General features: G+C 40.4%; 1 protein-coding gene across 11 annotated transcripts in view; it reads right to left on the bottom strand.

Moving 5' to 3' along the window:
• The window catches only part of ptprda (protein tyrosine phosphatase receptor type Da), a 622,540-nt gene that overhangs the window by 235,399 nt on the left and 359,490 nt on the right, over positions 1 to 27,651 (bottom strand). The gene's annotated exons all lie outside the window — the stretch shown is intronic.

Genomic DNA, 27,651 nt, shown 5'->3' with positions numbered 1-27,651 from the left:
TTTCAAGCTAACAGACAGATTTGTGGATCAGACTATGTTTATCTTTAGAGAGAACAAAGACCATCTTTAATTTAATTATGGCTTACTCATCCAGGAGATGATAAAAGTTTTCGACACCTCATTCTAGGAATATAAATTTTATCTTGGTCACAACAAAAGCTAAAGCCACAGGTGGGAAAAGACTTCAGAATACTAATTCAAATCATCTCAATGCCTTATTTGGAAGATGGCTTGGCATTTGTTACAGGATCACATGATACAGCAGCCATCTTTAACTCACTGTTAAAACATAGCAAACTGCTACAAACTAAGTCAGAACTTCCAAATAGAACTTCACTAAACAGGGAGAGAAGGAACTAGAAGTACAGCCATGAAACTGCCATAATTAATCAGGCTAAGAAAGGACTACACTGCAGTTCCTTGAAAGAGAAGTAACTACCCATCCTCAAGCTTACCTGTGAAACCAACCTCCAGCAGATCAACGAAAGAAGCCATTGCAACTGCTGAGACATCTCTGCAATTTCAAAGCCTTCATTTCCGACAATGTAACATCACAACTATGAAATAACAGGTCTGCATTGAAACGGAGACTTAGATCTATTCCATTTTTCTAAATATTGTTTGTATTTTCAGCTGTACCCAGTTTTGGTGTGTGTGAGAGTGTGGGTGATTTGAAGTTTCTTTAGTAACCGCGAGGCAAGGCTGCGAAAGAAAACTAACCTTTTCCTTGTTAAAGACAAAAAAAACCTGCTACTGAGTTATTTAAAATTGACTCACTCACTCCAAGGGTAATAAATACACACATCTCACATACAAATATAAATGGGCAATAAAAGATAGCACCTTAAAATTCTCCAATACAGGGTGCTTCTTTTTTTTTTTACAGTGCATTTCAAGACTTGCCAATGTTATTATATGGCTCATTGGTTCCATAGTGCATACTGGGTTAGTGGTCAGGGAGGAGACAGGAGGACTATGGAAGGGGCCAGGGGGCATTAATGTGGCATGCAGAGTGGGTAGGGGTGGGGATGAGGGCGAAAGGGGCTTGCAGCCTTAAATACAACAGGCCAAAGTCCCAGAGAACCGAGGCAGGCCTTCTAACCAGCCCGTCTTGACACTTGTCTGCCTCTGTGGCCGCATTGGAGCTGCTTCTGTAACTCGATCCCAACACTGCCTCTCTGAAGCAAAAATAGAGCGTGTAGGGGCCATTTATATGGAGAGGGTCTGAAATTTCCTGACTCGAGCTTCCCGCCTCGATGGCTAAAATCCAGCCCCGGTAATTTGTAATGCAATTTCATGCAAATGTTTGCTTAAATTAACTTTCCAAGTGATTTTACTACAGAAAAGTGATTTCATTACAGAAACTAGTGCCAAATAAACATAAAGATTTAATATATGAATATTTAAATCAAGAATAGCTTAAATGTTTAATTGGTTAAAAGACAATTAATAGCCTTGAGAAATCCTGAGAGACTATCCTCCCAAAAAGCTTAATTGAATCTCCTCTCCCCCACAGGCACAGGTACTTCAAGCACTGAGGGGTATGAAGCACACATTGAAACTTTCACATTGCTGGTTGACTGAAATTTGCTTATTAATGATTAGCCTTTTAGTGCAGCAAATAAGTGGTCTTGCAAGAGGCCAATGTATCTAAATTATCTGGGAAAATCTATGGACACTTTTACATTTAATAAGTATCCTAGGAACAAGAGTAGGCCCTTCAGCCCCTCATGTTTGTTCCACCATTGAATGAGATATGAACTCCATCCATCTATCAGCTCCAAGTCCTTTAATTCCCTTGGCTCTCAAAAATCAGATTTACAATTTAAAGCAGCAGATTTAAAGCATCCAATGCTTTTTGTCAGAGGGAGTACCATACTTCCTCAGGCATTGCCTCTCCCATTTGGCATTAATAGCTCTGTCACTGTTCAAAAAAATTTAGCATCGCTAGGAAAGTGGATACTGACAGCTACTCATGGGACCAATATACATTTGGGTCTTTAATATTGTTGCTTTCCCAGAACTCAGCAGCTTTATGTTGCAGAATACTACTGACAACGTGAGGACTTCCCATCTGCAATTGACAGCACTCTCTTAATGTGATGTCACCTGAAAGAACGGATGACTACTTGGTGGCTGACATTTCTAAAGCTACACTTAAATTTATAGGTATTCCTTGGTGCATTGGTGGCTCTTGAGGTAACATGTCTGCTGGGATATGAAACACTTTTCCATTTGACACACTGAGTGTCAGATTATGTCAGGTCCATTAAAGCCTTAAAAACTTTAAAAGGATAGAGAAGCAGAGAGATATTGAGATATTGATAAATGTGTAATTAGAAAAATTGAGGAACCTAGGTTTTATAAATGAGGGCACCAGTTACATAACTTTATACCGTTATTAAACATCGGTTTGGCTGCAGATAAAATATTTTGTCCAGATTTGAAATCATCATTTTAGGAAGAATGTCAAGTCCGTGAAAAGGTACAGAAGAGACCCATGACTAGGGATGAGAGGCTTCAGTACAGCAATGAGGAGAGAGTTGATAAACTGGGACATTTTCCACTAAAACGGAGAAAGCATGTAGTTCAAAATTGTGAAGTTTTCAGAAGATAATTAGTGAAAAAAAAAACTATTCTAACTTCATGAGTTTGTAACTAGAATTTATAATTTCAGATCATCACCAAAAAAAGAGTGAGATGGTTTGGAGTAAAGGGTTTTAGGAACACAAAATATCCTACCAGCAACAGATGTGGAAGCAGCATTCATAGCAGCTTTTAAAATGGAAGCAGCTAAACATTTGAAAACATTTAAAGGAGTAGAGCAAGGGAATGGGACTGAATGCCTGGTTCTTTCACAGGGCCTGCAAGACTGTGATGGGTTGAATGGCATCCTTCTGTGCTGCAGAATCCTATGAGAACTTGTCAAGTACTTTTCCATTTCCCACACAAGTCCTCTTTTTGGCATTTCAGAGGGCAAGTAACAATTTAGTGTCAAATTGTGTTGAATTACGGGCATTTTTCATCCTGTGGATACATGTGCCTGAATTTACGCTCCACGCAGGGTCAGAGGAAAAAGTGTCCCGGAAAGTTGGGTATTCGTTCCCAGGTGGCAGGATTCTCTGGGAGTTGGGTCTGCCGCCCCCTGCAATGAGTGCAGAAGCGAGCTGGGTGGAAGGCCTGCCTTTGTGCTCCAGCACTGTGTCAAAGGTATACAAAAAAAAGCAATAAAACAAAATGCAGCTCTCGCCCCTCACACCCTCTCATCCCCTCAGACACTCACCATGCCCCGTCCATGCCACCTCATGCCCTCCACTCATCCCATGGCTTCTCATACCCTCCATGCCAACTTATGCCACTCTACCCACCATGTCCCTTTATAGCCCATATGCCAACTGAGTGCCAACCTCAAGTATCAAACATGGGCAGATCTCAAGACCCATGCAGAGATTAAATAAAATTAAGTTCTAAGTGTCTATTGCAGACTTTATTTTTAAAAATGCTCATAAAAAACCCATCGACTACATCTACATTCCTTCAACTACATTCTTATAAAAAAATTCACTCAAGTGCATGAGTTCTTATAAAAACAAACATTGGAAATTATAGTCCCACTTCAAAGAGTCTATAACTGCTTAGAGGCATCAATTAAACTGTGAAATGGAAGGCACCCTGTGATAATGGAAGGTTGTGAAATCAGTCATGCTGCACTCATCTGGTAATGGTAACCCTCAGGCTTATGTCAACAGACAGTAAAATAGTAAGCCACGATTTTTTTTTAACACTCCAGACATTTTTTTTCCAAAGATTTAAATGGTAGGAGTTTTAAGTGCCTTGATAGTTGCTTCTGACAGTTCATTTTGAAACTTCTGACAGTTCCAATGAGCTTGACAGTTATTGAGTTCATACATTTTTTGTGCATATTTATGCTTACTTTTAACAATCCTTACCTCTCCCAAGGGGCATCTGACCTCTCCCCAAAGATTTCTGGGACCAGATCGAAAGGGGTACCCTACCTCTCCAAAAGGGTACCCCACATCGCCAAAGTATGCCACAAAATTCAGACCTGCTCCTAAGGGGTCTAACCTGTGCACATCGTCTTTCACACACCTGTGTCACCAAAGTTAGACATGATTGGAAGCAGTTCTGATTTATATGGGCAGCTGCCCCTGTAAAACGTGCATGCACAAATGCCAACCTAGGCCCATCCCTGCGCTCCCATGATGATAGGTGCCGTGTTCAGGAGTGGGACTTCCAACAATCAGCCTCTTCTGCCATTTTCGCAATGACAGATAGGCTCTCCATCGTCGTAAAAATCCCAGGCCATGGTCATTAGGAAAAGGGTCAATCATTTGTGAGCAATCCTCATAGCTGACAGAGAAAGCAGATTTCCATTACATTAGTTTAAGTTTAATCCAAACACAGGCCCAAAATTGAAGAACATCCTAGCCCCTCTCTGAAGCCTGAAAAATAAATTTCAATTACTTAAATATTCTGTAAAATTCATGTTGGCAAACATTTGAGGTCTTACATAGATAAAATAAATCTTCTGCCTCTCAATTGAATTTGCTTCTTAGAATATGATTTGGCTGCAGCAGTTGCTGGAGCCACTGAAGATATGGCTTATTTTATTCTCTTCCACGGTTCCATTGTACTGTCATGGAACAAACATCTTTTGAAATGACAGATGTAGTTCGAAGTATTTTCCCTTCAACCTAGATGCAACTCTTGGGCAATTTCATGCCATTATCTCTCCTTCTATCTGCTTTCACTCTCATTCAGTAAAAATATCAAGGGTGCATGGAGGCCAAAGATTAGCTTCAGCCGGAGAGAAGACTTGCTTATAGTGAGGCAGCAAATGTAAACGTCACTCACAGTGAAGGAAACATTATCAGAATCTATTATTATGTTCTCATTCTGACTGACATTCACTTCTTCTGTAAACTTCCGTCTCAAACATAAACCTAATTACATGTCTCTCATTAGTGGTTAATACCACAAATGGGCCAAGCATTTTAATTCCCATGTTTCGGAGAGAATCGAGGTTCATGTGGAAAAAGTTACAGTCTACACCAACTCTATTAGTGTCTCGAATTTCAATCAATCGTGTCATCAAAGAATGGAAATGAGAAATTGATATTGTGGAGATTCATTTACTGGAGTCAGGGGAGAAAAAAAATCAGCCCCAGGATAAATTATACCAGAGACCAGCCATATAACACACCATTTTCGAAAGATTGAAGGTTGAAAATATTACATTATTCAATATGAAAAATAAAGCTCCACTTAAAAAAAACATCAATTACAAAGTAATTCAGTTTGTTGGCAGGATTAAGCGTAGTTGTATGAAGGCAACCAAAATGTGCAAATACAATAGCAAAGGGTGGAAGTGAGTTATGGGACAATTTAGATATTTAGATTTAGAGGTACTTAGATGGCATAAAATTGAAACGTTCACACAGCCATGTGAAATAAATGACCAAATTAGTTTCTTTAAACAAACTCATTGACATTTATTTTCCATTACAAAATTGCAAGTTTTTTTGTGTACTTCCCTGGCTCTCAACGTTAGAAATCTCAGTCTAGGGGAGCAGAACAGGTATTCCACTTTTAGCTTCTAGTCACAACACAAAGTACATGCAGGTGCAGAATAGAGCTTCCTCTATTTTATCACGATAGCATCTCATTGCATATGTGCAAATGTTTCCAATTCCTACACCAGCTACCATCATCTTATCTCTGTAGGTGGTTCCTAATTTCATGTTTATAAATGACTACTTCAGCTATGGAGGTTGTCTACCAAGAGCTGGATTGAAACTACGTAAATCTATTTTGTGTAGGACTCTTACAGCTGCTTGGGAAAGTAGGCTTTCAACCCAACAGTCTCCAGGTTCTAAAGGTGAAAGAAGAGCCTGGTTACCCCACTTTTGTCAAAGTAATAAAATGGCTTCTAATAAAGTGTTCAGAAGCCATGAGCTTGCGTTATAAAAATAATTATTTCTACAATGTGTAATGATCATTATGATACAAGCGGAGGCAAGTTAGTTATTTAAGCACAAGACAGCAATTAACCTGGCTGGTAGTAGACTATTCAATGCAAGCATATCTTTGGTGGGATATCATGTTACTCATTGCCGATATTATGAAATAACATAGCCGAGGGTGTTTTATTAAGGCCTGGAATTTATAAAACAATCAGAGAGAGTGGAGCATTTGTAGGTTGTAATCATTTCAATCCATGTGTATGCGTCACAGTTTTGCACACAACGCCAGACTTTATAAATGTTCATAATTATAAAGGTGTTAGAAAAGCATGCTGCTGACAGGAAGACTAGCTTCACACCTCAGTAAGTAGTGGGAAGTATGTACTGTATTCTAAACTTTAATTGCATGGGTATAGAGTAAGGTGAGTGGGGAGGCAATGTGGCTAACAAAAGTAATTGCAAAGGATTTTTGACAGGTTTGTTTGGAGACAGGAGTAGAAGTGTTAGGAATCCCTTGATTTCCCCTTGGGAAATCTGAGACAAGACAAACATTTTCCCATACCCTACGTACATCTTTTTCCCTAGGAATGCTACATGCTAGATGCAAATCTTCAATACAGATAGATCTAAGCATCGGATTACGACGTTACATTTCGATTTTTTTTACACTGAAAAGTAGGATTTCTCATATGGCAGAAAAAAGGAGTCTTTTCCAGAACAAAAGCTTTTTTTATTGAGTTCAATGATCCTATTTATTTTAGATGGAGAATATATACTCACAGGGAGTATATTATAAAACTGAACTACCTTGAAGGGACTTCACAAACCTGTAAAACACAAAAAATCGCACCAAAGATTCATTGATCTTATAGCCTTCTGACGCACCTTTTTAAAAAAAACATATAAAGTGTTTTATGAGTTGCTGTAATCTTTCCATACTTTTTCCACTGGAGCTACTGTCAGGGTTGATATTTTCTGGTAGTATCGCCAATGCTTGGGGTCATAACACAGGAGTAGGCCATTACACCCCTCTAGTCTGTTCCTCCGTTCAATTGGATCACGGCTAATTTATCCTTCAGCTCCACTTTGCTCCATATCCCTTCATACCTTTATGTAACAAGAATCTAACAAATTCAATCTTGAACATTTTCAATGACCACAGCCTTTTGGAGGGGAAAGCTACAAATTTCCACTACCCCTTAGCATGACAAGTGCTTCCTGATTTCATTCCTGACTGACTTAGCTCCCATGTTAGCTTCTCTTCTTCTGGGGAAAAAAATGGCAGATGGACTACAATGATGGAAGATGTGAGGTTGTCCACTTTGGTAGGAATAATAGAATAACAGATTATCAAAATGGAGAGAGACAACAGATTGTTGCAGCGCAGAGGGATCTGGGTGTCCTCGTACACGAATCGCGAAAAGTTAGCATGCAGATACAGCAAGTAATTATAAGGCGAATGGAATATTGGCCTTTATTGCAAGGGTGATGGAGTATAAAAGTAGAGAAGTCTTGTCACAATTGTACAGGGCATTGATGAGTCCACAGCCAGAGTTTTGCATTATAGTTTTGGTTTCCTCATTTAAGGAGGGATATAATGGCATTGGAAGCAGTTCAGAGAAGGCCTACAATAAGGGATTTGTCTTATGAGGAGAGGTTGAGCAGGTTGGGCCTATACTCATTGGAGTTCAGAAGAAGGAGAGATGAATTTATTGAAACATATAAGATTCTGAGGGGGCTTAATAGGGTAGATCCTGATAGGATGTTTCCTGTCAGAGGGGAATCTAGAACTAGGGGGCACAGCTTCAGAATAAGGAGTATCCCATTTAAAATGGAGATGAGGAAGAACTTCTTCACTAAGAGAGTCATTGAATTAGAATTCTCTACCCCAGAGAGCAGTGGAGATTGGGTTATTGAATATATTCGAGGCTGAGTTAGACAGATTTTTAACCTACAAGGGAGTCGAGGGTTATGGGAATAGACAAGAAAAGTGGAGTTGAGGCCATGATCAGATCAGCCATAATCTTATTTAATAGCAGAGCAGGCTTGAGGGGCTGAATGGCCTATTCCTGCTCATTTTTCTTGTTATATTCTTATGTTTATTCCCCTGCTAGAGAAATTTTCTCTCTGCATCTATCTTATCAAATTCCTTTATCATTTGTTATAAAAGCCAGACTTATCTTGGCGTGGAGAGCGGGGATCGGGAGCTCTGGGTCCTGACAGACCTCAGAGTTTCTGCATATATGCAGAATGGGAGCAAGCTGCACATGCGCAATTCAGCAATGTAAGTTCTTTGGGTCGAGGACAAGCCCACCACGCCTGTACAGAAAGGGAAAAAGGTGTGAAAACCTGGGTCATGTGACGGGAGCAGAGCGCCATCGAGAAGAAGACAAGTGTTCCAGGCAGGGGACAGGTAGAAGGGACAGGAGGAGGACCCAAAGGGAGAAGGGGCAGGGAGAGGTCCCAAAAGAAGACAGAGGCAGGAAGAAGTTAAGTTAAAAAGAGGGAAACAGAGAAAGAGGCTCCATGCAGGAAAAGGGCTGCAGTTAGCTGACTTTAAGTGATGAGGGCTCAGAAGAAGCACTAGCAATCAAAGAGAACTTGGGAGAAGTCCCGGAGAAGGCAGCAGAAGGTGGGTGACTCCGTGCTGTGGGTCGTTGGGGCAATAATAATCTGCTTGGCGTGGCCAAAGAACTGAAGTTGCGCTTTGTGAGTTGATGCTTAAGTGTACACTTGTTAATTTAGGGGAACGGAGTCTCAGGAGATGAGATTGAAACTCTGTGAGATGGGCTATCATTGACGCCATCCAAGTTGGAGCGACCATTGGAGAAAATTCAAAGGTGAGATCTTCAAAGGCGAACACTGGAATCCCTCATGATAAAAACAGAGTTCCAACAAAATTGGTTGACTCAGTGTTTACTGACATCTGGGTGGGTTGGTGAGAAATCCATGGAAACTGTCTTGGCCGCAACTGACATTTATTGTGCAGTGTGGTGTGTACAGCCGCAGGTTGCCTGTTAATTCACATGCACTTCATATTAACTCTGAATTTTAGAATATTAGATATTGTAAATGGTTTCATCTTTCTGACCTTTATAGCAAAGTTTATTCTTGTTTGTTCGAAACCCATGGGATCGTGCGGCTTTATTCTATTAGCAAGTGTCTTGAATCTGAAACTTAGTCTACTTTTTAAAAAAAACATTCATGGGCCCTAACTGAATCGTACCAAAAACTTGGGGGCCTGGTCGAAGATCATAACACATTTTAAGCAACTCAATCAGATCCCCCTCAACCTTATAAACTCAAGGTAATACAAGCTAAGTTTATACCACCTGTCCTCGTAATTGAGCCCTTTAAATCCTGGGATAATTTTGGTGAAGTCACACTGCGCTCCCTGAATGGGTCATATTATTGGAAAAGGGCATGGTTTAATGAAATTACCATTTAAAACTAGGATTATAATGGGACCACCAAAAAAGGGACATAGCAGACTACTTTGTAGCAGTTTCTGTAAATTGCAATTTGGAACAGCCAGCCTTGGTGCTTGCTGTATGTAAATTAGCTTGGTTTGAATGTCCCTTCATAGAGTCATAATAACGCAGAAAGAGGCCATTTGGCCCATTGAGTCCATGCTGACCTCTCTGTAGAACAGTACAGTCAGCCTCATTCTCCTGCTCTACCCTGGTAGCCCAGTTCATTTAAGTTTATTTCCCTCAAGGGTACACCCAATCACCTTTTGAAATCATTCGTCGTCTCCTATCAGGACTGCCCTATGAGGAGAGATCGAGGAGGCTGGGCTTGTATTCTCTACAGTTTAGAAGAATGAGAAATGATTTCATTGATACTTACAAAATTCTTTAGGAGTTCGACAGGATAGATGCAGAAAGGATGTTTCCTCTGGTTGGGGGTTCTAGAACCAGGGGACACAGTCTCAGGATAAGGGGCAGGCCATTTAGGACTGAGGTGAGGAGGAATTTCTTCACTCAGAGGAAATTGGGATTCTCTACCCTGGCAGGCTGTGGAAGCTCAATCATTGAGTACGTTCAAGACAGGGATCACTAGATTTCTAGATACGAATGGCATCAAGGGATATGGGGATAGCACAGAAAAATGGCATTGAGGTAGTTGATCAGCCATGATCTAGTTGAATGGCAGAGCAGGCTCATGAGGGTGAATGGCCTACTCCAGCTTCCAAGTTCCTATGTTCTGCTTCCACCACCCTCGTAGGCAGCAAGTTCTCAAGACTGCAAGATAGATTCAGTTGAAAAAGGCTCTTCACTCCATTTGATCTTATCCTCTCAGAATACTAAGACTACTCTTATTCCATTACAACTTTTGAGCATCCACCTGAGCAAGTAGGCAGGATTCAGGTTTCATGTCTCACCTGAAAGAGGACATGTTCAACAATTTATCATTTCAGTGCTACACTCAAGTGTCTATACTGAAGGTATAAACTTCTGACTTTGCACTTATGTTGAAACTTATCCCCTGTCTGCTTACTGGCGTGAGACCCAAAGCCACTACTTTTGATGTAGATGTGACAATACTACTGACTGAGCCAAGTTGACATTCTCCAGTTGACAAAATCTCCTCATCTACTCTGATTCCATGCCTTTCGCTTTTAGCACTCCAAAACATACGCCCCTGATGCTTAGCATTCTCCAGAATTATTCAGAATATTTTCCAAAATGTAAGGATTAAAGAATGCTAAATTTCCAAGTTCAAATTTTCATCTGGGCACACACCTAACTTTGCTGTATTTGCTCAATAAACAATTCTCTTGAATATTATAACCCAGTATGCAATTTTCAATTTACAAATGGACTGTCTTTAAGTTTCTAATGCTCCATCATCTTCCTTTTGCCATTCGAAATTCAATTTGAATTGGGAGTGAGGGCTGATGAAGGGAACAGGCCTCCACTGCCTCAGGCTATTCTAGAGCAGGATAACTGAACGTTGTCTCACACACTGTTGTAAAACATTGACACAGTACCTGCAGTAGACATGAACTTCAATCTTTGTCTTTGAGAAAAGTCAAGATTACTTCTTGAGTGTTTTCATATAAACAAAAACAAATGTCTCAGAAAACTGACATTTCGTTTTTTGACTTCAAAGGGTGATTACATAGGTCATTAAGTCTGATTATAAATTCTTTGGAAAGAAATTCCTCCTGTAGTTCCAATTATCCCACACAAAGAATGATCCTTAACTGTTGGGAACTTGTAAGGTTAACATGTACAAAGCGGTTATCTGATTCTTTGAAAAATCTTGCTTTAAGTTGGTTCAATGAATAGTTGTGATCAGTCATATTGAAAGTGGAGCTTCACCTGTTAAAACACGTAAGCAGTAATTAAAGGAACATGACACAAAATCCTGCAGCCTTGGAATTCCCACGGCAAATGCATATGTCTCAACTGCTTGGAGCTGGCATTAATCAAACAAAGGTGAACTGAAAAGGACAAAAGAGAATACTGTGGGAAAGCTGGTAAAAGTGTTACGTGTGTGCCCAGAGCATATGTTGTCATTAATTTCAAGCCCATCAGTTATATTTCTGTGATAGAGCATATCTCCAAATGAAAAGACAGAATGAAGCATAGGAGCAGATGACTCCACAAAGATGTTGACATCAGTCTCTGAAAAATTATACACAGAGGGTCAACATGCTACTAATGGGACTGTTAACCTTTTCTAAATCTGCAGATGTTCGACCTGCTATTGTCCTGGCATAACTGCATTGTAGGATTTCCAAATACCACTAATTTGGGACATAAAAGGAGACCAGGGCATGGGATGCGTTTATAACTCGTGTCAGAATGACTCTTTCTGCAGCAGATCAGTAGGCAGCAAATTTAATAATTTATATAGTTCTTCTAGATGATGTCCCCAAACCCCCACATCCAATAATGCCATATTTATAGCAGGTCCAAGGTATGCTCCTCCTGAAAATGCTAAATTTATAAAATATAAATATGCTCATCAATTCATAGAATCTTTGGCGGAATCTTCCCAACATAGAAAGTATTTAAGGGTCAGGACCATTTCCAGGACTTGACCCAGCTGGTGCCTGCCATATGCACAACGTCATAATCTTACAGAAGGCAACCAATTAATAGGTCGCCTCCACGTTCACGGTCCCATGAAGGACTGCAAGCAGGGCTGCAGTAAAGGAGGCCCAAGGGGAGGGCCAACAATCCTGAATGGCTGGTGGATTTTGCTGAGGTAGATAGGGCACCACAAGGGCATCTCAAAATGATGATACCCTCGGATGGCTGCTGAACATTTCAAAATAAAGGCGGCCCAGGGGTGTTAGGGCCATCAATGTGGAGGTGGAATGACTGTGGCCGTGGCACCAGCCATTTCAGCCTTGCAGCTCCCTCACTGTGGGTTTGAGTGCAGGATTGGATGGCCCTCTGACCTGCCACCAGGAGGCTGCCTCCAAGTAGTTGTTGGGCCCCAGACTTAAGCAGGGGTCTATCTAATGCCAGGAAAGTTCCGTTAGCATGGGATAATGGTCCTTGATTGGGGCCTTAATTGAATTAATTGTCTGCCTGCCTCCTGTGGCTTCAGCTGTGGCTCAGTTCATAGCACCCTCGCCTTTGAATCAGAGGGCTGTGGGTTCATGTCCCACTCCCGGAAACCAAGAACTGTGATTGTAGTCGAAAGAGTTGCAATCTGTGACTGTTGATAACTCGAAAGAGTTTCCTACAAGGGGAGTCATTTAGCTCATCATGAATTTGCTAGTTCTTTGATCGATTAGCTGTTTAGTCCCAAGCCCTTTCCTGATATTTTCTTTTCAATGTTCAGGTCCCATTTGAAAGTTTCTATTAAATTTGTTTCGACTACCCTTTCAGGCAGCATTTTCCATATCGTAAACAACTTTGCAGCCGACAGATTTTTAATCAAAAGATAGAAAATTTTTGGATGAATCTGTAGTTAAGGCCAACCAATCACATCACCATAAGTTACTTCAACAATCACTCTCTCCTCTTCCTTTACCCCAGTTCACAAAGCCAACATTCCCGCAAACCACCCCCATCTATAGATGAGAATGATATTCGCCCTTTAACTCTCTCCACCGTCTCCTTGATGTGCTTCTTATTGCTAGTCCTGGCTACAGTTCTTTCCAGCTGTTGCTGCTTTATTTCAAGGTCAAGCCCCATGCACCTGATAGGAATTTCTGACCAACTCTGAGATCAGGGTTCCCACATGCACTATGTGGTCAAACTCCATAATAACGCGGCACCATCAGTTATAAACCATATTCTGCACTAGTATCAAGAAAAACATTTGTGAATGAAGTACTTGGTGAGATCCCTGCCTGGGTAAGTCAGCTTTGCATGTTCAAATTTGTGCTTCAAAGTGCAGAACCACCACAAGAGGTTTACAGAAAGGACGCATTTGTTTACACATGTGGTGACACTGCTATGAACACAAAAGTTGGCTGCTGCTACTGTAAAACACTTACACCTGTAATAGTAATGAGTGTAGCACTGCAGTGTTTGACATGTACTGCACTTAATTTTTTTCACCTGAACTATGGAATCCTGTATTTATTTTCAGGAAATGTGTGCATGAAAATATTAAGCATTTAGTTTTGAAAAAGGGATATTTTGGACTTCATGCTATCCTCCATCTACTAACTACACAAACAGTGACAGAGTAAGGGGCAGATCAGTAGAGTCATAAACTATAATTGAGAATGTTGGTAAATTAAAACATATTTTATGGTTATGGCTTTGTATGTACTATTACACAGCCAAACAAGTACCAAGGGAACAAATCTGTGATTATTCTTCTTGCAAAAGATGTTTGACGAGGCACGGTAACACTTATAAATAATAATATGGCAAAATATACAAGAAAATTCAACTGCATCAGTGCCTCTAAGACATAGTCAATCTCAGGGCACGATTATAGTTGCATTCTGTCAGACTTAGAAAGTAAAATCTTACTCTTGCACTACAGGACTCTCTTCAGACATCTGATCTGATTTCCTCTACAGTTTAGGAAAATTACTGATCTATTCCAGTGGGTCCATGGATTATTCACCCTGCAGCTGGTGACAAGTCATATCAAATGAACAGCAAGGGTCCCTCCTAACAGCTCGAACAGATTGCAAGTTATTACTTGCAGGAAGGAAAAGGGTCATCGTTCCTGGGCTATGTGAATAAAGGACCCTGAGGGCGTATCCAATCCAATACGAACAAGTGCAACATTTTGATGATTTGAGTTCATGATGTAAGCCATTAGCAATTTAACAAGTTGCTCAGCAACATTACAGCAACAGCATTACACATTGGACCATCAGTTGTATGCATTCTAACAAATCCAATCTTACAGAAATGAAATTTCAGAACTGAGCTTGTTGCCAAGACAAAACAAATTAATACATTTTTAATATACTTTTCACAAGGCAAGTGGGATTTCTCCCCCATTAGCGATCAAAATATTCCTGTCCTGTGCTAAACTCATATGAGATGCTGTGGATGTTTACAAAAAGATAAATGGTTTCCATTAAATTTCTATTGAGTTACTAGTGCCGAATTTTAAATAGTAAAGACAAATAATATATTAAAAATGGGGTGAATTTCCATGGAGCCCCTGTCAATCGTCTAGAAGAGCGGCAGAAAACCAGGACAAGTTAGGAAAATGATCTTTATGCTATTTTTCTGGTGTTTCCCCTGCTCTTCTGCTGAAATTATGGCAGAAGAATCCCCTAAAAATTCATCACAAATGTCCTTAGTATACACCCCAGGCTTAATTTTTCTTCTACCAGTGAGATTACAGTCATAAGCAGTGCATTAAATTGTGTTGATTTAGATGATTCAAAGCCATGCAAAGTCAATTTCAAATGTTACTAAGGCTGAATTGCATTCACCTATCATTGAATTAATATTCAAAATTTAATTTAAAATAGGATTCGGATCTGTCAAAGATATTTCGGAATAAATGAATTTTTTGTTATTATTTGGGGACAAGACCCACTGGCTGGGTTATTTTGCTGCACAGATTTAAGGTAATTGGCAAAAGAAGCAACGATGACAAGGATTTTCAAGCAGCAAATGGTTAGGATCTGGAATGTACTGGAGGCAGCCAAGAGGGAATTGGATTGTTATCTGAAAAGGGAGAATGTGCAGGGCTACGCAGAAAAGGCAGCCAAGTGGCATTAAATTGCACCGACGGAGAGCCGGCACAGACACAATGGGCCAAAAGGCCTCCTTCTGTGCTATAACAATTCTGTGGTTCTGTGAAGAGCAGCAATATGGTACACACCACTAATCTACATGCAAGAACACAAGTATGAAAGTGGATCATGAGCTGGGTTAATGGTACATAAAGAAGGAATAGATTCAAGGACATCAAGAAGAAAACAAGCAAACCTAGCTCTTAATCAACAGACACACTGGACACAAGTTGTGTGCCACAGGGGATTAAAGTGCTAACTCTGCCCAAAGAAGAGTCATGATATTGTTTGGGCTTGGTATTCTGGAAGGGCTGACAAGCTAAAAGCATCTACCAGTAACAAGAAGAATCAACTTTCTTATCTCTAGATAATAAGAGCAATGAGAGTTGTCACTGTTTATGGGCACCACCTGCAGTGTAATAGGTATACATGTACAATATTTTGAACACTCAAGACATCTGCATAGAAAACAAATATTGTCCAATCTTAGGTATTGAAGAACATCTGACATGGAATTTAGCATTTGGCAATTTTTTTAACTTAGCTTTTTTCTTTCAGCTGTGTATACATTATAGACTGCAAAAACTGATATTTCTGTGCTATCTTATCTGCAAGATAAAATAGGGAATAATGGGCACAGGGAAGTAATCCATGTGCGAATGCCCATTCTGCTTCACCCCCGACCCAAGTCATTGGCAGTGCTGCAGAATTTTAAAGATGTTTGATTGAAAACCTTGCTACATAGTGGAGACCATGCCCGGAGCCTTTCAATGTTGGGATTACAACCAGGAAGATCAGTGACAGCTACAGAGTATCTGACAACAATGCAATTTTCCAAGTTACTTTTGAAAATCCATGCTGTGGATCATTAACAAGACAAGATAACTAAGCCTATTGTAAAGGCAGTAACAAAACATGATATACAAGAGTGTGCTCATTAGAAATCCTAAGAAGACAATTAGGAATTTTTGTTCAATTAGTACGCACCAACACTCGAATAGTCAAATCCATAGATATGAAAATAATGTGCATCTGCCAGGGTTATATCAATACCAGTATCTTTCATGACAACTGTCCCTCTGTAATGAGCCTGCTTTCTCTAAAAACAAGAATGTTTGCAACATAAAGAAACACTTACAGTGTCATTATATTTAGAAAGATTAAAGAAACTATAAGGAGGTTCGATACAATATACTGCACCGATTTTATTGGTGTTAGTCTATGATTATATCTTGGTGGTAAGACAGTTCTTCCAAAGACACAAACTAACTGAGTTTATTTTAGCTTTCAGCAACTTGGTGATTCAGCAGGTTTACACCCTAATGAGAATGATATTGTAATAACAGAAGAAATAGCTATCCATTCATTTGTGACCCCAATTAACAATATTTAATGCCTACAGTAATCATTCAAAATCAAAATTCTTCATTTGTATGCCTCTGAATTTTAGGGCTCATCCCTAGTAAAATTAGGATGACCCTTTTAAAAGATTATATTAAAATTCAGATTAAATTTGATTGAACATATTGCAGTTGTGACCCAAGAAACCTGTCCCTTTTTGCTATAAGAAATACATATTATCTCAGTGCTGCCAGGAACCATCAACATAATCCATACCTTCAGACAGTGGAACAAACTTCCATAGTCGATAAGTTACTGCGGACACATCTAATGATGCGGGTCAAGTCCTGTTAGCATCACATTATGTAAAGGTCTATGTAAAGGTTTTACTGGAAAAACATCTACATTGGAAAAACACTTCCCTTTTTTGCTGGGGTTAAGGGTATCTTGGCTCTTTCTAACTTGTTTGGCTGATTAAATCCAAAATTTTTCTGTTTCAAAATATTTTTATTTAATTTGTGACCTGAGAAATTGTTGATCTGCCTGCAGCCTTCATTCGCTTTCCTTGACTGAAAATCAGGAGAAAAACAAAATCTCCAATATCAGATGGTGATTAACACATCCCGTGTGATTTTTAATGGCTAGAGTGGGTGTTTATTTTGTATGTTAATGAGAACTTATTGGTTGCTTTGGGGCATTGGGACATCCTGAGGATGTGAAAAAATGCATGTTCATTTGTTTGTTCCTTTTTTTTCCTTATTACTATCCAATAGATCCTCTTGTGGACATCAGTGGAGGACAGTATTGGTCCTGTATGGCTCAATAGCACTCGCTTTCTAGGCTCAGTAATAATGGCCACAAGTGTAAGTGCCTTCAGGGGAGGGAAGGAAAAAACTGGTGGGGAAAAGCACACTTAGCCTTTTCACAATAAGTGAAACATGATGCAATGATTTTTACATGTTATTATCACAGTAGAAGTAGCAAAATTATATCACGAAAAGGTTTCCACTCATTCCCTCGAGCTGTAGAGTTATATGTGCCATGGGTCATAAATATAAATGTCACAGGCAACAGTACGATATAGATGAAATATCCCCACTCACAAGACAGATCATAAATGACTTGTCAGCTGGTGTTGACCTCATTTATGACTATTTCTCATATTTTACCAGTAATATACCATAATTTACAGCAGAGTGCAATTATTCTGCATTATAACATTTTCAAAACGCCTATCACAATAAAACCTACTGAATGTTCACAATGCGCTTCACTCTCTGTGGCTCAATTTAGCCACATGATGCTTTGTCACTCGGAAGTCAAGAGAAACACCATGAAATAAAACTTCTGCCATGTGAAGTAGTCCCCTGGAGGTTGCTCAATGTGAAGCTGCTCCGTGTCTGATCCATTACACTCTTTTCAATCACCGCTGATGGAAATGAAAGAATCCTCTTTTTAAAGGATCAGACTTCAACAAAAATAGTGCCCAACTCACTCTCCCTTTATCTCTCAGGCTTCTAATGGCATTTTAGTGCATCTTTGCAGATGGGTATATTTTCAGCTGCAGGGAAGAGGATATATGAGGCAAGTGACTCAAAGACGACAAATAACAATATGTGTCCATTATCTTTGAACTTGACTTACACAAAAATAGAACTTGACTCAAGTGATGCCTGTAATTAGGTTATAAAATAAAACTCTGATCAAATTCTTAATGAGATATTTCTCCTTTGGATAATGAAAAACAGATGGCAAATATATGTTCTGTTTTTGCTGCTTTTCAACACCACTGTCTGCAAATGATCATGGTTAGAAACGCTAGGGAATTGACTCAGCTACATGGAAAATGTATTTCTTTTTAACTAATGCTTTTACAATGCATGTTTCACAGTGCAATGCAACATTTTTGTTACTCGGTCTGCATTCGGTATGTTCTAGATAACCCGGGGATATTCAGAGCACCCCAGGTCTCATTGCAAGGGGCAGTTCAAGAACCCTTGTAAGCCATGTTTGTCCCTCAATGGTTTTTACTTGTTTAGGCAGGATACCAAACATAATACAGTATTGGACCACAAGGTACACTTCACAATACATTACTTTTATTCTAACATTTTCTTTAGTTCTTGGTTAAAATAAATCAAAATCAGAATAGCATGCGGTGTTTTTATTCTTCAACGCAGGCCAGCCTGAATGACAATCAAAACTCAAACTTATACATTGATCTACTTTGATTTTGGGTGAAAATTTGCACATATTAATTTAAGGAATATCAGTGCAGCAATATTGGACATATTTTCTCTTTTGGTACCCAAAATCAGCAGCAAGCTCCTGAGTCAGTTGAATAAAACTTGTTTTACTCTTCTCTAACAACCTACTTTGCCTGTAAATATAGAAAAGCACCCCGAACAACACCAGTGTGAGCACCTACATTCCCTACATTAATTACCCCTTATGGACTCCCTGAATAAGATAGCCCATTGGTATTACATTAGCAGTCATTTTCAACTATGGCTCAAGTCCAGCAAGAACCAAGTTGTGACAACCCTAACTTACTTCACATCAAGCTTAACAGCCAGCAGAAAGCAGGGAACCATTCATCTAAGTTGGTCTAAAACCCTGTTCATGTAGATGGAATTACAGCAAGTGAACCCTCTGTGCCAGCCAATCATATGCCTTTCCTATGAGCTGGTTAAGCTGTTTACTCCACCTGGACGTAATTTCTTCTTAAAAGTTCTTAAGAGTTTTCAAAAGGATTGCAACACAGAAACAGAACTGAACCCATTCAAAGTTACCCAACACAGTAACATTCTGCGGCAACTGGTCGCGATAATGCTATTTGCCACATTATACCATAGCAGATCATGTAAAGTGCTCTGAAATGTTGTCATTGTGAAAACAATGATGACTGCTAGCAACCAAGGAGAAACCCTGGATTGACCCTATGCAGCCCCTGCTGTTGAGCACCTCAGAAATGAGTCACTTCTATTTTCATTGGTGCAAGAATTAATTTTGTCAATGTAATAATATGAAAAGCATTTAAATTGATGCTTCCACTGCAACCAATTGGCAATAGCGCTGTGATATTATCCTTAATTTTCTCTGGATGCATGGCCAGTTCCTCTCAGTAGTAACAATAAAAATGGCAGCTGTTTAAGTGCGTTAGCAGAAACAGTCTAAAATAACAGATTTGCCACATAGTTCAAGGAAGGTGGTGTGCATTAAAATTGAATAAGTAAGCAGGCTCTATGAATGACCAGAACTTTAGAAAATATTTAGAAGCTGTCACGTTACCATATTAACAATATTAAATGTTGCAACAATACAAATGGCAGTGGCCTGTCACTGAGCTGAAGGGTTATTGAAAGCAGAATCAAATTTTCAGGTACTCCCTTCTATATTTCAACCTGCAGTGCATCCCCCTCTGCGACCCATCTCCCCCCACTACTCCCAATACAACACAAATATTTCTACTAAATAAGGTGAGTGGTATTTATTTGCACTATTGATTCACATATTGACTGTATAGAGTGCAGCCATGCTGTTAATTCAATTGCTTTGGCTACAGTGTCAATTGTTGCCATTATCATTTTGGACAGAGACCTGCTGAAATCTCTGTTCCCGGCAGAAACTAAGGAAGAATAAAATCTAATACATTCTTCATGGGTCTACATAAGCTCAATCTCAGTTCTTGCACTCCATTTATACCAATAGAACTCTGATTCAAATTGAATTAAAGGCATATTCAGTGCACTTTCTTTGGTTATGGACATATGCACAGTGATTTTGAGAGGCTGAAAAATATGGGAGTCGTGTGAGAAGGACAGGAGATCATTTCCCAAATTTGAATTAGATGCTGTCATGTCCAAAGCTCATTAACTGTGCTCCTCACTTTTGCACACAATTCTAATGAGGGTTATTAAACAAGAAACTAATATACCTCAAGGAGATTTAACTGCTCTTTCTCACATTCCTTCATTGTGCTTAAACTAGATGCTGCACCTCTCTTGCCTTTGGACGTGGTGGATGTGGAACAGAAAACAGGTACTGAGGCATCTAGGCCAAAGTGCTACTCTGAGCATGACTGAACAGCTTGAAAGAGGGGTGAACATGCCTACTACAGACCACAGGAGGTAATTAGGAAAAAAAGCAAAGCTTCAAGTGAATGAGCCTTACTACGAATAACACTGGGTATTTTTTGATTGTAACGTACTTGTCATGTATAACAGATCTGTTCTGTAGATTTTATCCTTTTCCATGTTGCTTTTTAAGATGGTTGATCAGATAAAAGCACTGCAATATTTTGAGGGAATGATTTTTAAAAAAAGTTATAAACTGACATGTGACTCATTTTGATTTTAATTCCTAGGCATTGTACGCAGTAGAAGCAGGCAGCGATGACGTGCTGCCATCAAGAAATGCAATTTTAATGATAACCACAGATAGCTTAAGTGGTTTTAAAAGCAACTGAATTCCACATCCTGACCACTAACCCTGTTTGAAAATACTGCAAAAAAAAAGCCTATTATCTGAGGCTGATTTGATCTGACAACATGGCTCATTTTCCAGTTATTCTGAATTCTTTAACACAATGATAGGTCTTTGCTCTGGAAGGTCATACACAACTGAGCGCAGCTGTGGTACATCTAACCATTGTTTTGGGCACACCTCAAAAAATATTTCATTGGAAATTAAATTGCACTTTTATGTGTAAAAACTACATTTCAGTAAACCCTTATATATCCAAACTGTTATAGGACAGTGGTGGCAAAAAAGCTGGCCAAACTTTATTTCGATCGGGGGAGATGATGGTGTCACTAGACTAGTGCGCCAGAGGCCCAGGCTAACATTCTGGGGACATGGGTTCAAATCCCAACATAGCTGCTGGTGGAATTTAAATTCAATTAATTCTTTTTAAAATCTGTAATTAAAAGCTAGTCTCAGTAGCAGTAACTATGAAGCTCACATCAACTGTTGTTAAAAAACCTATCTGGTTCACTAATATCCTTTAGGGAAGGAAATCTGCCATCCTTACCTGGTCTGGCTGACATAAGATTCCAAGTCCACAGTAGTGCAGTTGACTCTTAAATGCCCTCTGAAACGGTCGAGCAAACTTCTCAGTTCAAGGCCAATTAGGGATGGACAACAAATGCTGACCTTACCAGTAGCGCCCACATCCCGTGAAAGAATAAAAAGAGATGCTGTTATATTTTACTGCTCTCCATGCAATGGCCCACTGAAGCTACCATTTTGTACAGTGCATCTAGATTTTGCAACTAAAAATTAAAAGGGCTAGCAAGCCAAAATATTTGTGCTTTGTTTTCACAAAGCAATGCTGACCATTTGGCTTCTTGTTTTTGAGGGGAGCAGCAATCTTTCAGTGTATTTTCCAATGACATATTAAAGGCCCCATTCTGCTCTGGTCAGATGGATGTAAAAGATTTCATAGCACTACCCTTGTTCCAGATCTCCCCAGCCAGAGGAAACATTATCCCTGCATCCAGTCTGTCCAGCACTTTGAAGATGAGCATGGGAGTTCGCCCCAGTCTCTTGGCCAGTATTTATTGAGGATGTAGCGTAGTAGATTGTCATATGGGGAAAGATTGGGTTGACTAGGCCTGTAATCACTGGAGGTTAGAAGAATGAGAGGGGATCTCATTGAAACACATAAAATTCTGACAGTGCTGAACAGACTGGATGCAGGGATGATGTTTCCTCTGGCTGGGGAGATCTAGAAGAAAGGGAACAGTCTCAGGACAAGAGGTAGGCCATTTAGGACTGAGCTGAGGAAAAACTTCTTCACTCAGGGGTGGTGAACCTGTGGAATTCTCTATCACAGAGGTTGTGGAGGCCAAGTCACTGAATATATTTGAGGAGGAAATAGATAGATTTTGAGATTCGAAAGGCGTCAAGGGAGACAGTGGGAGTATGGTGTTGAGATAGAGGATCAGCCATGATCATATTGAATGGCAGAGCAGGTTTGAAGGGCCGACGAACCTTCTCCCGCTCCTATTTTCTGTGGGCAGAATTTTGCCCTTGGCATGTGGGATCGGCGGGGGTGGGCGGTCGGGAAGCAGCCTGCCGCCCGCTATTGACAGTTCACCACGATTTCAAGCTGTCGGGCCAATTAAGGCCTGTTCAGCGTGACATGTGAGTGGCGGTGCTGAACGCTGCCTGTGCAGGCGGGGGGGGAGGAATACGGGTAGGCCTAGCGCGAGAGAGCACTGAACAATCTCTCTGAGGCATGGAGCTGCCTCAGGGAGATGAAGAATATATTGGAAAAAATGATTAAACAACCGAAAAATTTAATAAAACATGTGACCTCATGTGACTCTGTCACATGAGCAGGGATATGTTTTTAATTAAAAAATTAAGTTTTTATTTAATTTGTATTTGCTTTTGGAAACCTCATCCCACCCGTGGACGAAGTTCTAAAAAAATGCAAAGGCCGCATGACCTTTTCGTCTGCCCGCCAACCGTTAGGTTGAATGGGCAGTGAAAAATTAACCACAATTCATAACTTAATAGGCCTTTTAATTGTCAGCGGACGCGCTACCGGCTCTGGTGAACGCCCGCCGAACGAACTATCGCGCAACTGTGCGTTGACATCAGCACGCTCGGCCGACGTCGTCGCAAGTCATTTCACGCTCGGTCACGTCGGGCACCCGCCCACAGACTGAGCTAAAAATTCTGGTCTATGTTTCTTTGGTATTGTCACTGGACTAGTAATCCAGAAACCCAGGGTAATGCTTCGGGGACCTGGGTTTGAATCCCACCATGGCAAATCGTTGAATTTGAATTCAATCAATAAAAATCTGGAATTAAAAACCTAATGTCGATTGTTGTAAAATCCCATCTGGTTCACTAATGCTCTTTAAGGAACAAAATCTGTTGTCCTTACCTGGTCTGGCCTACATGTGACTCCAGACCCACAGCAATGTGGTTGACTATTAAATGCCCTCTGAAATGACCTAGCAAGTCACTCAGTTGAACAAACTGCTAGAAAGTCAATATGGAATTAAACCAGGTGGACCGGCATCAACCTAGGCACCGGAAACAACGGCAAACTCAGTCCTGCTGACCCTGTAAAGTCCACCTTACCAACAACATCTGGAAGCCTGTGCCAAAATTGGGAGAGCTGTCTCACAAGCTAGCCAAAGAACAGCCTGACGTAATCATATTCACAGAATCATACCTTACGGATAATGTCCCAGACACCACTATCACCATCCCTGGCTTTGTGCTGTCCCACTGGCAGGACAGACCCAGCAGAGGCAGTGCAACACAGAGGTTTACAGTTGGGAGGAAGTTGCTCTGGGAGTCCTCAACATCGACTCTGGACCCCATCAGGTCAAACATGGGCAAGAAAATCCCCTGATTACCACCTCCCACTCCCCCACCCCAACATTAGCTGATGAATTGGTGATGTTGGACACCACTTGGAGGAAGCACTGAGGGTGGCAAGGGCGCAGAATGTCCTCTGGGTAGCAACATTACAGACTGAGCTGGCTGAATCCTAAAGTCAGAGCTGCTAGACTGGGTCTGTGGCAGGTGGTGAGGGAACCAACAAGAGGGAAAAACTTACTTGACCTCATCCTCATCAACCTGCATGCCGCAGACGCATCTGTCCATGACAGTAAGGGTAGGATTGACCACCACACATTCCTTGTGGAGACAAAGTCCCATCTTCATATTGAGGATATCCTCCATCATGTTGTGTTGTGCTATCACCGTGCTGAATGGGCTAGATTTCAAACAGACCCAGCAACTCAAGACTGGTCAATCCTGGGGAACTGTGGGCCATCAGCAGCAGCAGAACTGCATTCAACCACAGGGATAAAAACAAAAAACTGCAGATGCTGTTTTCACCCCTTTCCTATTTTTACTTAGTTCTGTTGAAGGGTCATAAGGACTCGAAACGTCAACTGTGCTCTTCTCCGCTGATCTACAAGTCACAAGTCAGGAGTGTGATGGAATACTCTTCACTTGCCTGGAAGAGTGCAGCTCCAATACCACTCAAGAAGCTTGACACCATCCCTGACAAAGCAGCCCACTTGATTGGCACCGCATCTACAAACAATCACTCTCTCCAACACTGAAGCGCAGCGGCAGCAGTGTGTACCATCTACAAGATGCACTGCAGGAATTCACTAAAGCTCCTTAGACAGCTCCCAAACCCATTACTACTACCATCTAGAAGGACAAGGGCAGCAGACACATGGGAACACCACTACCTGAAAGTTCCCCTCCAAGACACTCACCATCCTGATTTGGATATATATTGCCATTCCTTCACTGTCGTTGGGTCAAAATCCTGGAACTCCCTCCTTATCAACACTGTCGGTTTACCTACACCACGTACACTGCAGCGGTTCAAGAAGGCAGCTCACCAGCACCTTCTCAAAGGCAATTAGAAATGGGCAGTAATGCTGGCCTAGCCGGTGACGCCCACATCCCATGAATGAATTAAAAAACATATCCCTCAACATCATTACTAAAGCAGATTATCTGTTCATTATCTCATTGCTGTTTGAGAGATATTGTTTGTAAATTGTTTGTCACAAAAACTAGATTACAAAAAGTAGCTTTACTTGAAAAGTGGAATTAGATGATTAATTGGAAAAGAGAAATATTAAAGAATATATGGGGAGCAAGCAAAGAGTGGGATTACATTAGATGACTCATGTAGAGAAAAACATCAGACATGATGTTTCATTCAAATGATCATTCAAATAGACTATTTTTGTTTTGGGACAATCTGTAAGTCAATCCCATGCAAACCAGTGGAGGGTTTAAACTAGCTTGTCAGAGGGGTGGGAACCTGAGGGGTAGCTCAAATTGCGAGGAAGTAAAGCTGGTGATGGGAAATAGAAAAGTGGCAAGTGAAATCAGGCAGGCAAAACCAAGGCAAGTATCAACTAAACTTAGAATGCGGAATAATATCAAAAGGACTAAGTTAAGGGCACTCTACCTGAATGCACGCAGCATTCGCAACAAGATAGATGATCTAAAGGCATAAATAGAGGTAAATGGGTATGATATAATTGCCATCATGGAAACATGGCTACAGGGTGGCCAAGACTGGGAACTGAATATTCCAAGGTGTTTGGCATTTAGGGCGGACAGGCAAAAGGAAAAGGAGATGCTGTTGCACTGATAATAAGGGATGGGATCAGTACATTAGTAAAGGAGGTTCTCATATCAGAAGAACAAAATGTGAAATCTGTTTCTGTGGAGCTAAGAAACAGCAAGGGGCAGGAAACATTGGTAGGAGTTGTTTGTATGCACCAAACAGTAATGTTAGTGTGGAGCATGGTATTAATCAGGAGATTAGAGAGGCATGTAGCATGGGTAATACAGTAATCATGGGTGACTTCAATCTGCATATAGACTGGGTAAATCTAATGAGTACTGATGCTGTGGAAGACGAGTTTCTGGGGTGCGTTAGGGATGGTTTTCTAGAGCAGTATGTTGAGAACTGACTTAGGTTAGTTTAGATGTAGTATTATTTAACAAAAATGGGATAATTAATAATCATGTAAAAGAACCTTTTGGGGATGAGTGACCATAATATGATAGAATTTTACATTATGTTTGAAAGTAAGGTAGTTCAATCTGAGGCCATGGTATTAAATTTGAACAAAGGAAATTATGAAGGTATGAGGGGCAAACCGGCTGAGATGAATTGGGAAACTACATTAAAAGGTAAGACCATACATATGCAATGGACAGTCTTTAAAGAATTACATAATTTACAGCAATTATACATCCTTCTAAGGCACAAAAACCCAAAAAGAAAAGTCAGTCAACTGTAGCTAATAAAGGAAGTTAAGGGTTGTAAAAGACTAAAAGAAAAGAACAAAAGCTTCCAGAAATAGTAGTTAACCTGAGGATTGCGAGGATTTCAGAATACAGCAAAGGAGGATCAAGAACCTGCTAAAGAAAGGGAGAATAGAATATGAATGTAAACTAGCAAAAAACATAAAAACTGACTGTAAAAGCTTCTACAGGTATGTAAAAAGGAAATGTTTGGCTAAGGCAAATGTGGTTCCATTCCAGGCAAAGTCAGGAGAATTTATAATGGGGAATCGAGAAAGGGCAGAGAAGCTGAATGATTACTTTGTGTTTGTCCTTACTGAGGAAGATGCAAGAAATTTGTATTAGTAGGAAGGTTGGATTGGAGAAATTCATGGGACTGAAGGCTGATAGATCCCTGGGGCCTGATGACCTACATCCCAGAGTGTTGAAGGGGATGGCTATGGAAATAGTGGATACATTGGTGATCATCTTCCAAAATTCTATGGATTCTGGAATGGCTCCTGCAGATTGAAAGGTAGCAAATATCAATCCACGATTTAAGAAGGGAGGGAGAGTGAAAACAGGGGGCTACAGACCTGTTAACCTTACATCAGTAGTAGGGAAAATGCTAGAATCTATTATAAAGGATGATAAATGGACACTTGGATAATAATGATCTGATTGGGTATAGTCAACATGGATTTATGAATGGGAAATCATGCTGATGAACCTGTTGGAGTCTTTTTGAGGTTGATAAGGGAGAGCTGGTGGACATAGCATACTTAGATTGTCAGATGGCTTTTAATAAAGTTCCCCACAGGAGGTTGGTTAGAAATAGTAAAGCACAAGGGATATCGGCATGGACTAAGGACTGGTTAACAGGCAGAAAACAGAGAGTAGGAATAAACGGGTCATTCTCACGTAGGCAGGCTGTGACTAGTGGGGTACCACAAGCATTAGTACTTGGGCCCCAGTTGTTCACAATATATATCAATGATTTGGATATGGGGACCAAATGTAATATTTCCGAGTTCGTGGAATTCTCTACCCCAGAGGGCTATGGAAGCTCAGGGTCATTGAGTATGTTTAAAATAGAAATTGACAGATTTCTAAATGCCAATGATGTAAAGGGATATGGGGTTAGTGTGGGAAAGAGGCATTGAAGTGCATGATCAGCCATGAGCATATTGAATGGCGAAGCAGGCTGAATGGCCTACTCCTGCTCTATGTTTCCTATGTTACTACACGTACATAACTCATAGATCTAAACTGAACTTCAGTGCGCCAGTGTAATGCAGCTGTTTGCATTTCTAAAAATATGTCACACTATTAGCCTCCACTTAGTTC

Source organism: Cetorhinus maximus, chromosome 2 (assembly GCF_964194155.1).
Source record: "Cetorhinus maximus chromosome 2, sCetMax3.hap1.1, whole genome shotgun sequence".
Classification (NCBI taxonomy): Eukaryota; Metazoa; Chordata; class Chondrichthyes; order Lamniformes; family Cetorhinidae; genus Cetorhinus; species Cetorhinus maximus.
The sequence above is the reverse complement of the archived record's forward strand: the minus strand, read 5'-3'. Positions and strand labels throughout refer to the sequence as shown.